Here is a 14,553-nt window from a genome sequence, read left to right as displayed (position 1 = left end):
TAGTTGTAAAATGTAAATTTTAAGATATTCCCTCGTTAAAAATATCACAGATATTAAGTTTTTAAAAAATTGGACTCTGTGTTAATGCTCTAGAATTTAAATAATTTATTTTGTCTTTTTCGTTTGATTAACTAATGTTAATTATTAATACCATAACTAATTAATTTCTGTATAATTTAATAATATGTAAAGCGTGTAATAGTCAGTATGGTATATTCTGTAATTTATTTTAAACAAACTTATAGTTATTTCTTTTAGCTCAAAATCAAATGACGATTTCTGCTATGTCCATCATTGCGAAACGAACCTTAGATTTTTACAATGTGAATTCCTAAACATACTGCTTATTCACCTAGGAACGTAGAATTATAATCCTTTCGGGCTTACGATATTTAATCAATTTATAAAATTTAGCACTATTAAAATACTACTGAAAATGTCATTTAGTAACAAGGCTAACCAGCCACTTATACTGGCGTTATATTCACAAATTCACAGGATATTTAAAGCAAATAATGTAAATACAGACCCAGACAGATGTGTGAAACCTGTTCAGCAGTGTACTTTATCACAGGCGAAATCAAAACAGTGTACAAGAAGATTACACTTTCTTTCAATAGATAATTAAAATTATCTCACATAATTGTACCTATACACTACATTATTCTACATGCTGTTTCTTAAAGATTTATAATCCACGTCAATTTCTAAATTCACCTTACATGACTGTATATATATATATATATATATGTATATACACCACATCAATCAAGATGCTGTTTTTTGAAAGAATTATTACCTATGTCAATTTCTAAAATCACTTTACATGACTATATATACACTGCATTATTAAACATGTTTCTTAAGGAATTATCACGTAAATTTCTAAAATCACGTTACATATATGCTATATAATTCAACATACTGTTTCTTCAAATAATTATTATTCACGTCAATTTCTAAAATCACTAAGAGTGCATGTCTTCAATAAATCTTAATATTTTACAGTTCTGTTTAAAAAAGGTAAAGAAGCCCAGCAAGAAGTCATGAAACCAGATACTGCTAACTAAGATTTGCGTTTTATTCCCATTAATTGTTCAAAGAGTCAGATAACCTTCTGGTGCTTGGGTCTGCTCACTGACTGTCTTTGGTCAATAAATCAAAGTTAGAGATGGTTATACCTGACTCATAGGAGTCTCTGACCTGGCAATTTAGTTTATGTGCATATAAGGTTCCCTTTAAGCTGAAAATTCTACTTTGTTCCTATGTAAACATTAGAGTGAGTGTGACAAAAATGCAGTTGTTTCAATATAATTAACTAAGTACTCTAAACCCATAATTCTTGCATATAATAATGATAAAATTTAAAAACAAAAGAAAACGTTTTACTAAGTGTAAAACTGAAATGCAATTTCAAGATAACATGTTATTGTTCTAAAATACTGAAAAACAAAATAAAGCAAGTAATCCTATGCATAACTGTAGTTTCTGAATTATTATTATTTTTTCTTTTCACGTAAATACAAATTAAATCTTTATATATTACATTTAAAACAATAACCAATTTAAAGAAGACTGAAAACTGGATGTGATTTAAATTACGTCAAGACATTAAGAATTTAAAAAATAAAATAAAGAATTATTTATTCAAAATTGCTTAAGTATGAAAATATATCTAAAAATGAAATTAATATGTGGCTAAATTTACTAAAAAGTCATTGCATAACAAAAGCAAAAAACGAAAACAATCTCTCTCAAAACATACTTGTTCGTAAAGCTCTTCTGATAGCATATTTCCAATAAGAAAAAACATCAACTTCTTCCTCTGCAATCAAACGTTTGATAATAACCATTCCTATTTGAATAGAAACATGAAGTTCTGGTATCTAGGAAAAGACTAAAGAAACATAACTGTAGCACTTGGCTTAAGATCACATAAACAAATGTAGAAGGATTGAAAAACTATTTATCATCCAACAGGTTACTAAATGGTGGCCTAGTATCATGAATCAGCAAAAAAACAATTACAGCATCCACCCCAACCCCCCAAATAAAAAGGAAAAGAACCAAACCGTTCATGAAAACTAGTATTATAAGATGTATTATGATGTGGACGAATATACTACAAGGTTAGTTCAATTAGTTGATAATAAGATGAAAATAAACTTCTCTGACACACCTGAAACTTTGCTCACCTGTTCAGATCAAAGGTTGAGACAAGCTTTCAGATGGATCAATGAAGCAAATTATCAGTTCTTTCTCATTTAACATTCATTTGTTAAAATGATTTGTTTTTAATTATAGTGTCAATGACATTTTTTCTTATCCACAATGAAGTTTGGCTTACACAACTTTTTTCTTATTTTAGTTATTAATAAAATAACACTATTTGTTTTTGTGGATACCAGGTCTTTACAAGTTGTTAACAGTCATCTGGCATCTAATGAAAATGCTATCGATTTGCTACATGCTCTATGCCTCAGTACATGAGACGATATCATACACGACTAGCCCGAATTTATTGTACAGAACATTATCACCATACACAAAGCTTTCTAAAAGATTCCTTTGTAGACATATCTCAAGTACAACACAAAATCTGGATTTGAAGAAGCCTTTTTAACAGAACACAAAAAATCCGTAAGACTTCTCTTGGAAGACAGACAAATGATCGATAATGAATGTTTCTATGTTATTGGACTATTCTCATACTGTTCAAATGAAGCAGATTTATTATACAAGAGCAATCTTATGCGTTTGTATAAAAAATAACACATCTTTTCAATGAATAACACTGAACAACCTTCAAACAAATAAATTGTTTTTAAACGAAGGTTTGTCTAACAATTTGAAAAAAGATACATTTCCACGTATACTCGACAAACGAATCCTGGGAAAAAGGTTCTTTTTACCTGTTTTATTTTGGTGAATGTTTTTAATATCATTCCACTGGCCACTCATACAAAAAGCGACTGTCTTTAATGAGTTTTGAAAACAACCACATCTCGAAATATTCATAAGTTGGACAGATTTTTTTCAGTTTCCTGGTAAACCAGTTTTTTCAGTCAACCCGACACACCTGAAACTTTGCTCACCTTTTCCTAAACTCAGGTTGAGTCAAAGTTTCGGGCACACAAGGCCGACATTCTCTCAAATAGCTGAAATACAAGTCAAATGTAATAATGATAAATTGTTTTGTAGGTATAGTTAAATAAGTATGCTTAAGAATAAACTATGTATGCAAAGCAGTAACTGTAAACAGAAAACATTACGAGAAATATATAACCAAATTTAAATGACTGAAATAGCTTAGTCAACTATTATGTTACGTGTCTCGTATATTTAACAAAACAAAATCCAAATTTGAGGATCTTAATTATGGATTATACAGGATGAGTAAAAAAAAATTGATTTTTCCCTGTTATAATGAAGAAAGTGTGGAATGTAAAAAAAATATGTTGACATAGAGTGTTTAAGCTTATTGGGATCCATTTGCTACCTGACCTGATGTCCTGGTACAAAGATATTTTGACTCACCACTGTATAGAGTGATAAAAATGCAACTGCTCTGTTGGCATAGCATCTAGTCCAGAAGGTCTAAGATCATTTAAAGTTATGTCTAGATATATCGTGAAAATCTTTAATTTACTTCTTGTAGAATTAATCTACTAAAAGGTCTGAGCTAAAGTCGTTCTAGTAACTTACATTCACGCTATCTAATATAGCTTCTAAAGAGACAGAGCATAGGACGGTTATTCTATCAATCTGTTATAAACTTACCTATAACTGTTTAACTGTCTCATTCCTTTAAGCTTGCTTCTCCAATTTCTAATTATTTCTTTGTTATTGACTAGGTAAAAACTAAAGAGTGTCATATTTCTTTTAGACACTTTAGGAGTGAATAGAATAACGAGTTAAATAATTACATTGAGATTACATTCTTAAAATATTTTAGCTAAACGTCGAACAATTAACTCATAAATAATATACCATACTGACATTAATGCTACACAGTTCTCTTATGTAAAATAATGTTTGCTCATTTAGGTAAGCCTAGGAATATAGAATATTCTTTTTTTCTCAGAAATATGGTTTGGTTTGGATTTTGAATTTTGCGATAAGCTACACCAGAAATATGGTATGTCAACCTTTTACCTCCGATTACTATAGTTGAAATCTATTAAACACCAATGTAAGACAAGGGTGTTACTAGGCCCGGCATGGCCAGGTGATTAAGCCACTCGAGTTATAATCCGAGGGTCGTGGGTTCTAATTCCTGTCCCACCAAACTGCTTACCTTTTCAGCCGTGGAGGCGTTATGAGATGACTGGCAACCTCAATATTCGTTGGTAAAAGAGAAGCCCAAGAGTTGGCGATGGATGGTGATGACTAGCTGATTTCCTTCTAGTCTTAAATTACTAAATTAAGGACGGCTAGCGCAGATAGCCCTCGTGTAGCTTTGCGCGAAACCAGTGTTACAATGAGTATAACAAGTACAAATATTAAATATAAATTATTCGTTAGTCATTGTAGGCTATTTTTATATAAAATAAACACAAATTAGTGGTTTTGACTGAAAACAATATGTGATCAACATTATTTATATTATTAGCTTCTCAAAATATAGCATATTAAAAAGACAAATTTTATATTCGGCAAAAATTAATGAATACTTTATGAAATTCAAAGAGACAGGACAGTTATCTTAAAAAAATGATTTTTTTTACTATTGTCTTTAATTCAAAGAAACTTTATTGCTTTATTTTTAATAACTGTAACGGATTTACTAATAAACATACTTATTTTAATATCGATGTTTGTTTTCGTTAAATATATATTTAGAAATGCATGTAACTTATATTGTTAAATGTGTATTGCAAAAGTTCCGTTTATTTTCTAAATTTGCAGAAAATTCTCAAGTGTAAGAATCAACAACATATGTTTTACGAAAGCACTAGTGTATCTTCAAATATTATTGCCAACTGAAGTTCTGAGAACCTCGCCTTAAAGTTTATAAATCGACACGCGAATAGATATTTTTATATTACTGATTTGCAACAGTTAGTACACTATAATCCTCTAAGGCTATAACTGTGATAGATGCTTATTAATAGGAAAACTACAGCTATTTAACCATTCAAACATTACAAACCGTTCAACTTCAGATAATTCACTTCGGACGTTAGTATGTAAACAAACACGTTATATCATATTTCTTAGTGAAAAGCCAGCTTGTAAACCGTGTGAGGCCAGCCAAGAAAAGAGTTAGTTAATTTCCCGTCAAGTGAAGTGTACCTGTGTATTAAGACAGAATTAATGCGCTTATCGTGAATCGTCGATAAAATATTCAGTTTCCAGAAGACTCAGATGGAAGACTCAGTATTGTTTATGAAATTGCAAAACTTTTGTATATAAATTATTTTCTATTGCTTTTATATATAACTATATTTGTGTAAAGAAAGAAAACTGTGCATATCTGTCTATTTTCGCAAAAATCGTAAATTTGATACACATCGACAAGCAATTAATTTATAAATTAAAATTAAAATTTCAGTCTACTTGAAATTCTAATACGTAATATAATAAACTGGAGACTTGTCTGGGATAAGTTATACGTTTATCACGTGTAAACACAAATACATCATTGATTCAGCTGATTTATTACTTGTACTTTTGTTGTTATTGCATCTGTTTTTCACTTGGAGGTTTTCTATACCTACACTTTGCTATAAATAACAGAAAGAACAAAAACTGTTAAAGCACAAAATAAATATTCGCCTTCAAAGAAATAAAATTATATACAGTTGAACTTATTTTGTACTTTGCACTTTGATATAACGTGTGTTATAAGGGTAGATTCAGTTTCAGTATTTGGTCAGTTGTTGTTGTTTTTGAATTAAGCACAAAGCTACACAATGGGCTATCTGTACGCTGTCCGCCACGGAAATGGAAACCCGGATTTTGGCATTGTAAATCCGCAAACATACCTCTGAGCCACTGGGGGGCGTAGTTGGTTAGATAAGATTAGCTAAATACTTGGCTTTAGGTGCTGTTAGGTAGCTGCCTTCTTTGTAGTTTGTTAGTTCACACTTTAAATAGCTAGCATAGATAACTCTTGGGTTGGTTTATGTGAATATCCAAAAGCGAACTTTTGTATAAATGAATATAGAAAAGAATAATTTGAAATTATTTATAAAGAAACGTTTCTCGATCACTAAAATACTTCATTTTCAGCTATAGTAAAATATACTTGAACGTGTATTTTTCCGTTAATCTTGTAAACTACAAACTTCACATGAAATAACTTTTCCAGTAAAAGACCAGTACAATGCTTCTGGTGATCAACTTTAAGTTTTTTTGCATTAGTCAGAGAAAACAATAAAGGTTCTAGCTGGTGAACTTACCAAGTGTAAAATTTTACATTTATCTTGTTTGTTAGATAAAAGGCGTAACTGTTCCCACTTACACTCCTCTTTCTTCTTGAGCGTTCTACGATTTATAACATGCTACACAAACAATAGGTCCTGAAACTCAGTATTTATCACAAGATAGTGAACCAACCTGTATGACAAAAGGGGGCATAGAGAAATAATATTTCAGATGGATTTAAAACGTTCTGTGAACAACGCAATAATAAAATTTGTCGTGAGTTTAAAAGTTGATTATTTTCACACATTTTTTTACAATAAATTCTTAAATTAGTTTAACTGCTCTAAGTCTGGATTTCAAGAAAATAAGTTTGTGAAACTGTTATACGTTACTTGCTGTGTTTTAAAAAGTCAGAGCGAATCAACAAACACAGTTAGAGATTAGAGTCAGAATTACGTACACCAAATTAATAGCATTATAAAGTGTCAAGGTAGGTTGTAATCGTTTAGGATCCACTTGTTAAGCAAGGATTTGACTTTGTTGTATAAACAAACTGTAGAGTCAAGGAAAGTTTTTTTTTTAATTACGTTGAATTATGATAGGATCCGAGAAGACGGGTGTTAATGAGTTAGATTAACTTAAATTGCTAGAAAGCAAGTCAACAACTCAAAGGAAAATTTTGCTCTAGGACAGAAACCTAGAAGATTTGTCTATTCTTTCGTATAATAAGTCAAAAACCTCATTCTTTTTCGTAGAAAGAACTTAGGTGAAGAATGTAGCATATCATGCAATAAATTACAGTAAAATGCTGGTTGTACAAGGGTAAAAATATCTAGAGCAAACGTCACTGCTTTAAAGCCTTTTGGAGAAGGCAATATTAGTTTTAAACAATAATGACGAGAAAAGTCTTAATACGTATATTTGTGAGCAATTTAGTATTATTTTGTAATATATAAGCTGGTTCCAGACAATTATAACATTATTCACATTTCGCGCTACAAAATATTGTTCATAGCCTATGGTAACAATTTGTATATCCAATCATCTTGCCTCTGGCCATATAAAAGGCCTGTGACCGTACAGATTAAAATCTCTGACCTTATTCCAACTGAGTTCAGGCATCGTGACTTGTGAGAGAACATGACACTTACAACTGATGGTGATAAGAAACCCACTGGAAGTAAAAGTGTACTGGTACAGATATGTTGATGATACAGTTACTGAATTCACAACAGAACACGCACATAGTTTTTTTTTTCAGGAACGTTAACTCTATATGTCCAACATTAAGTTCGTTTGTGAACACGAAAGCACAAACCAAATAACATTTCTCAAACTTAAGATCAAAATAACCGATACACAATTCAAAACAGAAATCCACAGAAGAAAATGACCCATACTGGACAGTACCTTCTATGGGACTCAGTATATGAAACAAAATAAAAACTGAACATATTATGAAACCAAATAAATACGCCCCCCCAAGTAGCACAGCGGTATGTCTGCGGACTCATACCACTAAAAATCGGGTTTCAATACCCGTGGTTGGCAGAGCACAGATAGTCAGCCCATCGTGTAGCTTTGTGCTTAATTCTAAACAAACAAACAAACCAAATAAAAACAGCCAAACTTTGCTTACACGATAAAATTAATGATGAAATTAACGAAATATAAAATAACACTTCATCAACATAAATTTATTTCAAAACGTGTTGAAAAATATATATACACACACACACCTAGACCAACAACACAGTCAACAGCAAACAAAAAGTAATAAATTTAATGAAACAACTAACTAAACTTTACACTGTTGTATACCATGTATTCTCGGTATTAGCATTAAAATAGCCAACATTTGTAAAAAAATAAAACATTCCAGCAAACATTAAATTTATTCAAAAACCAGGTACAAATTTAAAATCCATACTATGTAAAAAATTACACAGACAAACGTAGAACCAACATTATTTATAAAATACAATGTAACAACTACCACGACTTCTCTATCGGAGAAACAAACAGGAAAATGGAAACCAGATTCAAGTAACACACATACACACAAAAACATCATCGCACATTTGTTAACACTGCAGATCAAATAAACACAACATAACCATATAAAACACCAATACTAAGTAGGGAAACGAATACAAACAAACGCAAAATTAAAGAAGCCATATTTATACAAGAACTCAAACCAAAATTGAACCAATAAAACACCTTTATACCTATATTAATCAATAACCAAACATCTACCTGTATCATCACCTACAGTCTCTTACCCGTTCACACACTCGTGCCCAAGACATGTGCAGAGTAGTGGTCAGTTTCAAACTGTCTTTTTCAACCTGAAGATGGCCTAAGAAGGACGAAATATTGTTCTGAATTTTACTTTAATTAAATTATTTGATACCCATACCAGTCGTCTTTAGAACGCGACATTCTTGTATTCCGCAAAGCTCACGATGTTAGAAGTTTGAAAAGAAAAGAAATATTTATAGTAGCAAACCACAATTATTATAAAAACTTGTGTAAAAAACAACAACAACCAAAACCTATCCCACGATCAGCAATTACTTGCACAACAGATATAGTGAATTAAATTTAAACAGCGTGTCACTGCAATAATCACAGCATAAAGTAAAATACCATCACTGGTAAAATAGGGTTACTCTTGGAACCATAAACAAGATAATTTGCATGTATTTAGTTACATAAAAGCGACAGAAGAGCCGTACTCATAAGCACAAGAGAAACAGAATACCAACTGTCTAAAGCTATACGAGAAGTAGGTGTAATGTGACAAATGGTAACATGTTTTGATGGATTTAATCGTCTACCCTGTTCCTGGTAATGTATTAGCTTTCTGCCAGCGCTGTAACATTTGAAATATATATATATATATATATAAAGCATAGATCTTGTGGAGAAGGTTTTCCAAAATTTTGCTCTTGATTTCGACTACAATCACATGTTAAACGTTCAGAGTGTCTTTGGGCTGCTCAAGTGAGCTTCCCAGAAACTGTGGTTTGCACTCAGTTGGTAAATTTGGAAAGCATACAAAAGAGAGAAGAACAACATTGACTTCACTATGTCGTAAAAGAAAAATAAAAAACTTTCTACCAAGCCTACAACTAGAGCAATTAACATAAGTGTTGAAAGAGATGGTAAACCTATGCGTCATCTCTGTCTCTCTCTCTTTTTATATATATATATTTCAATGTTCCATGACGAAGTCAACTTATGGTCAAAGAAAAATGTTCTTTACCCATTTTCTTTAAGAATATTAGCTTTAAGTTTAAATGCTTATATATATATCACAATAGCCCTTAATAAAATCATACACATAAAAGAGAGAGCACTGTACCGCATATCCTAAACACTTAAGGCTAAAAAATGTTTCGTAATATAATTATAAGTAAAATATATTTACTAACAGAACTAAATAAATGGAAAAATCTTACCTTTCGAATAGCAACATAAAGCAATTTGGATACAACAAACCTAATGAAACTGCAACATTGTTATGTGTATTTATTAAACTGGACAATGTACAGTACAGTGTATTGCACATATGCATATTTAATTAATTTACTACTAATGGTAACTGTCACATTATCTTAACATCTCAAAAAATATACATTTATATATATGTATATATTCCCTATACCTTTTTGAATACTCTATATGGGCAAGTCATGCCGGCACCGTAATAATTTTGGGTAACGTGATAATAGTTGAATTTTCGTGTTTTTTTTTTAAATATATAAAACACATGTAATGCTTAGAAATGTTTTTGAAATATTACTTTAATTAATACATTAGTATTTTAATGTTGTATGGATAATTATTTGCTCCGTTCAACTGTACTGTCTCATATTTTTAATGCTATACACATAAAATTTAGGTCATTTCGTTTACTAAGGTAATACTGTTAAGATAACTCTTAAAGATACAATATCGTCTTTTTCTCATTATTATAAGTAAAAAGAACAGTTAGTTTATTTGATCGTTATTTGATAGATTTTTATTAAATAGAATATACAAAACAAACTACCTTATATGATTAATAAACAATATTCTTACAGATACCTTCATATGTTGTAGCAAAACTATATAAAATCTCCAATATCAACCCTCACTCGATATACAGAACAATCAGAAAAATCCTTCGTTTGAAACAGATAGTGTTAAAATGTTAAGGGCAATTTATAGCATAAAAAACGCAGACACATTCCTACACTTGGAATTGTTAAAAATTTAATTTGCGACTTTTTAAGTCTGTGATACTCTTTTATTGTCTATTACCGGTTGCGATTTCAAAATTACAAGACAGTCAACAAAACAAACAAATTTTTTTCTTGGGTAAAAATGCTAATACTCCAACCCCTAAAATAATTGCCTGAATAGAGCTTTTATTAACATATAGCAGGTTACTCCCTATACGCTCGTAATTACCATTTGTACTGCCGCAACTAACTAAACTGTTTATGTTAAAGATCTTTATAATTTATATTACAAGATTTACATTCTGTTAGATTACTTCAAAATTTCATTTTATTAGTTTAAGTATTCAAAAAGACTAATACCAATTGTTTTCAACTAAACATCATGAGCAGCTATCGAGCAAAATACTTATATCATAAACAAAATAGCCAAACTTTGTCTACAGTCTACAATTTACCATCATTCACTCACGTAATTTATTTATATTTAATATTCCTTCGGTTGTAGACCTGAGGATTTGTAACGTTAGAATCTGGGATTCCATTTTACACACTAGACACAGAGATGATAGCAAATTGTGTACTTTTGCTATAAAAAAAAACACAACAACAACAAAAACGTTACACTTAGTAAATTAATATTTTTCAAAAAAGTACAAATTACCAGAATCCTGTCAGGTTCAATCTTATTACACTTTATAATGAGCATGTTTATTATCTATATAATTACTTCGCAGTGTATTCACAGTCATTATACAGTGCAGTGCCGTTAAGTAGTAATCTACGCCTAGAATATTAAAAACATATAAAACTTTTCAAAACGAGAAAATTCATAAAACGGATTTGTTAAGCAATGTTTGTTTTGTTTTTAGAATAAAGCACAAAGCTATATAATGGGCCATTTGAGCTCTGCCCACCAGGGGTATCGAAACCCGGTACTAGTGGTGTGAGTCCGCAGATATACCGCTTTGCCAATGGAGGATCTTAAGCTATGTAGGGCATAAAACACAGCGTGTCCAAGAAAGGAGTTTTTAATGTTCCTCTTAAAAACCGAGAATTTACTCATGTGAATTTTTTTCTATAGTAATGAGCTTCAAAACTACTCATAACTAAAACTATTTCGAATATTATGAACTAATGAACTAACATTTTTGAGATATGGACGCTCAAGATGAAATTTAAAGAAATTCGAAACGTCGGTATTAAAGATTTTTCTTTTGTTATTACCGTATTTCAAATATTTGTTATGAAACTTTGTTTTCCATCTTATGAATCAATAACAGAAAAAAAACTGGTTTGAACGAAAACACGCAATTCAAATATATATATCTTATGTATGTTTAATATTATACTGTTCATCAATTTTTGATTATCACACAAAGAACATATCAATACACGTACCACTACCTTCCAAAACATACTTGAAGTAACAATAATTCTAACGTTTATTGTGCTAACTATCAAATAGTAAAATTAATATAATTTTAAAATAACTGTTTATTTACCAAACATTATTACTTCTGGTTCAGATGTGAGAAAATGGACGCAAAGTTGATTAAAATTGTCAGTATTATTGAGGGAATATTATATGTGGCAAACACAATAGTACTTCATTGTAACTATTTGGTTACAAATAACTGTGACACAAACGGAGAATGGATTTAGGTACCAGTTCTAAAACTAGCAATTTTGATCTGTAAGAAACGATTGTTTTACTATTTTTTGTGCTTCGTTAAGACAACGAGTATGCTCACAATGACTTGTTCTTTTCCATAATTGATACCATTTGTTTTGCTTGATATTTTAGAAACAACAAAACACCAAATATATGTTTATAGATTAAAAGCGTAAAAGTTATTAATTAGGTTTTAGAGAATAAAGAAATATGTTGACTTAACTATCTCTGCCTATCTAAACCGTTTAGGAGGTGTTGCATAATTAAATTACTGATATGATTAGGTTAGGATTAGTAGATGAGTAAAACTTTATGAAGTAACACTATGAACTGGAATTAGTATAAATGATTTTCATACTATTTCCCAGTAGCATAGCAGTATATCTGCAGACTTACAACGCTAGAAACTCGGTTTCGATATGTGCAGTGGGTAGAGCACAAATAGCTTACTGAGTAGCTCTTCGCTTACCTACAAATAATTGAACAGATTTTTTCCAAGTTCGAAATTGTTATATATTATTTTTATAAATAAAGTTCTGGCACCCATTGTTGATGAAACTCATGACAAAGGGCCTGTTTTGTATAAAGTATTCCTGTGAAAATACTGTTTAGCAGAATGAAGTTCATATTTTGTGAATAACATTTTCGATGATAATTGTCTCCGAGGTTACCGATCATTTACAGAATGAAAAATAAATATTTTATTTAATTACAATAAGACAGTTTGAAAACGTCGAAGGTTAAAACACTTTAATAATGAAATTACTTTAGTTTAAGTAATAAACTAATAATAAACGGAAGAAAACTGTAAAATTCAACAGATAAATTTGTACATGTTCCTTTGAATTATAAATCTAGTTCCGTACAATTATTGCTATGTATTAGTGTAGCAGTTTAATAGCTGTATTTCGACTTTTTTTTAGAACTTTACATAAGACAGTATTTATATGCAAACCTCCATATAATGATTCGTACTCATAGTAGACCGTAAGTCGAATTCCTGGTACTTCGGAATTGATATTGTTCTGGTATTATATCGCCAAACGTTAACTTTGGAAATAATTGAGTCCATGTTACAAGATGGAATCAATTGGTCGCGGGTTCGAATCCCGGTCGCACTAAATATACTTGTCCTTTCACCCGTGGAGGTGTTCTAATGTGACGGCCAATCCCACTATTTGTTGGTAAAAGAGTAGCCCAAAAGTTGGTGGTGATGACTAGCTACCTTCCCTCTAGTCTTACACTGCAAAATTAAGGACGGTTAGCGTAGATAGCCCTCGAGTAACTGTGCGCGAAATTTAAAACAAACAACCAATACAAAACTATTCAAAAGGGAAACTAACGCCATCCTAATTTTCTTCTTTGCTGTACGGATGACATTTCAAAACTTGGTTTAACTTTTATTTTCATTAAAATCATTTCCTTGAAATAAAATTTTAATTTTTTATATGTATTGAACATAGATTAACCAAGATTATGGTTATATTTAATTACTTGAGCAAATGTGATTATAAATACTATAAAACTAAATTATTATTATTACTCACATATTATTTCTATTTTCATCTTTCAGCAAAAACCTACTTTTGAATAATCAGATATTTCAACTGATTTTTCACCTAGTGTCCGATGAATGTACGCTTTCTTCAGAACTGAATTAATCTAAAAGAAAATAAATGAATCAATTTTAAATAGAAGAAAATAAAATAGTTATATAAATAACTTCACTGGATATTACATTTCCGATGAAAACGCTGGTCCTACATTTATTATTCCCAAAACTACTCACTCATAATCAAGTTATGATACAGGATTTGATAATATGTGTACCATAAACCAAAAAGAAGTACTTAAGCCATATAAAAGTTTTTATTTGTAAGCCTGGTTCCAGTACAAGGTTTGTTCCAGGTCGAAAACACAGTGCTTGGCACAAAAATTACATAATTTTTAGATTATTTATTTTTTAATTTCGCGCAAAGCTACACAAGGGTCATCTGTGCTACCCGTCCCTAATTTAGCAATGTAAGACTAGAGGGAAGGCAACTAGTCATCACCACCCACCGCCAACTCTTGGGCTATTCTTTTACCAACGAATAGTAGGATTGACCGTCACATTACAACGTCCCCACGGCTGAACGAGCGAGCATGTTTGGTGTGATGGGGATTCAAACCCGCGACTCTCAGATTACGAGTAAAGTGTCTTAACTACTTGGCCATGCCGGGCTAGAATTTGTAGAACCATGGTAAACATTACAAACACAAGTCATCTGAACCCTCTGG

The 14,553-nt window shown here is 30.9% G+C and overlaps 1 long non-coding RNA gene across 7 annotated transcripts in view; it reads right to left on the bottom strand.

The window, feature by feature from the left end:
* Positions 1–8,051: 8,051 nt before the first annotated feature.
* LOC143252805 (uncharacterized) overlaps positions 8,052–14,553 on the bottom strand; it is a 169,686-nt gene continuing 163,184 nt past the window's right edge. For all 7 annotated transcript variants that reach the window (XR_013029153.1, XR_013029146.1, XR_013029148.1 and 4 more), the window contains one exon: positions 8,052–13,935. This is a non-coding gene — a long non-coding RNA (uncharacterized LOC143252805). The remainder of the gene's footprint in view (positions 13,936–14,553) is intronic.

Source organism: Tachypleus tridentatus, chromosome 6 (genome assembly GCF_004210375.1).
Source record: "Tachypleus tridentatus isolate NWPU-2018 chromosome 6, ASM421037v1, whole genome shotgun sequence".
Taxonomy (NCBI): Eukaryota; Metazoa; Arthropoda; class Merostomata; order Xiphosura; family Limulidae; genus Tachypleus; species Tachypleus tridentatus.
The sequence above is the reverse complement of the archived record's forward strand: the minus strand, read 5'-3'. Positions and strand labels throughout refer to the sequence as shown.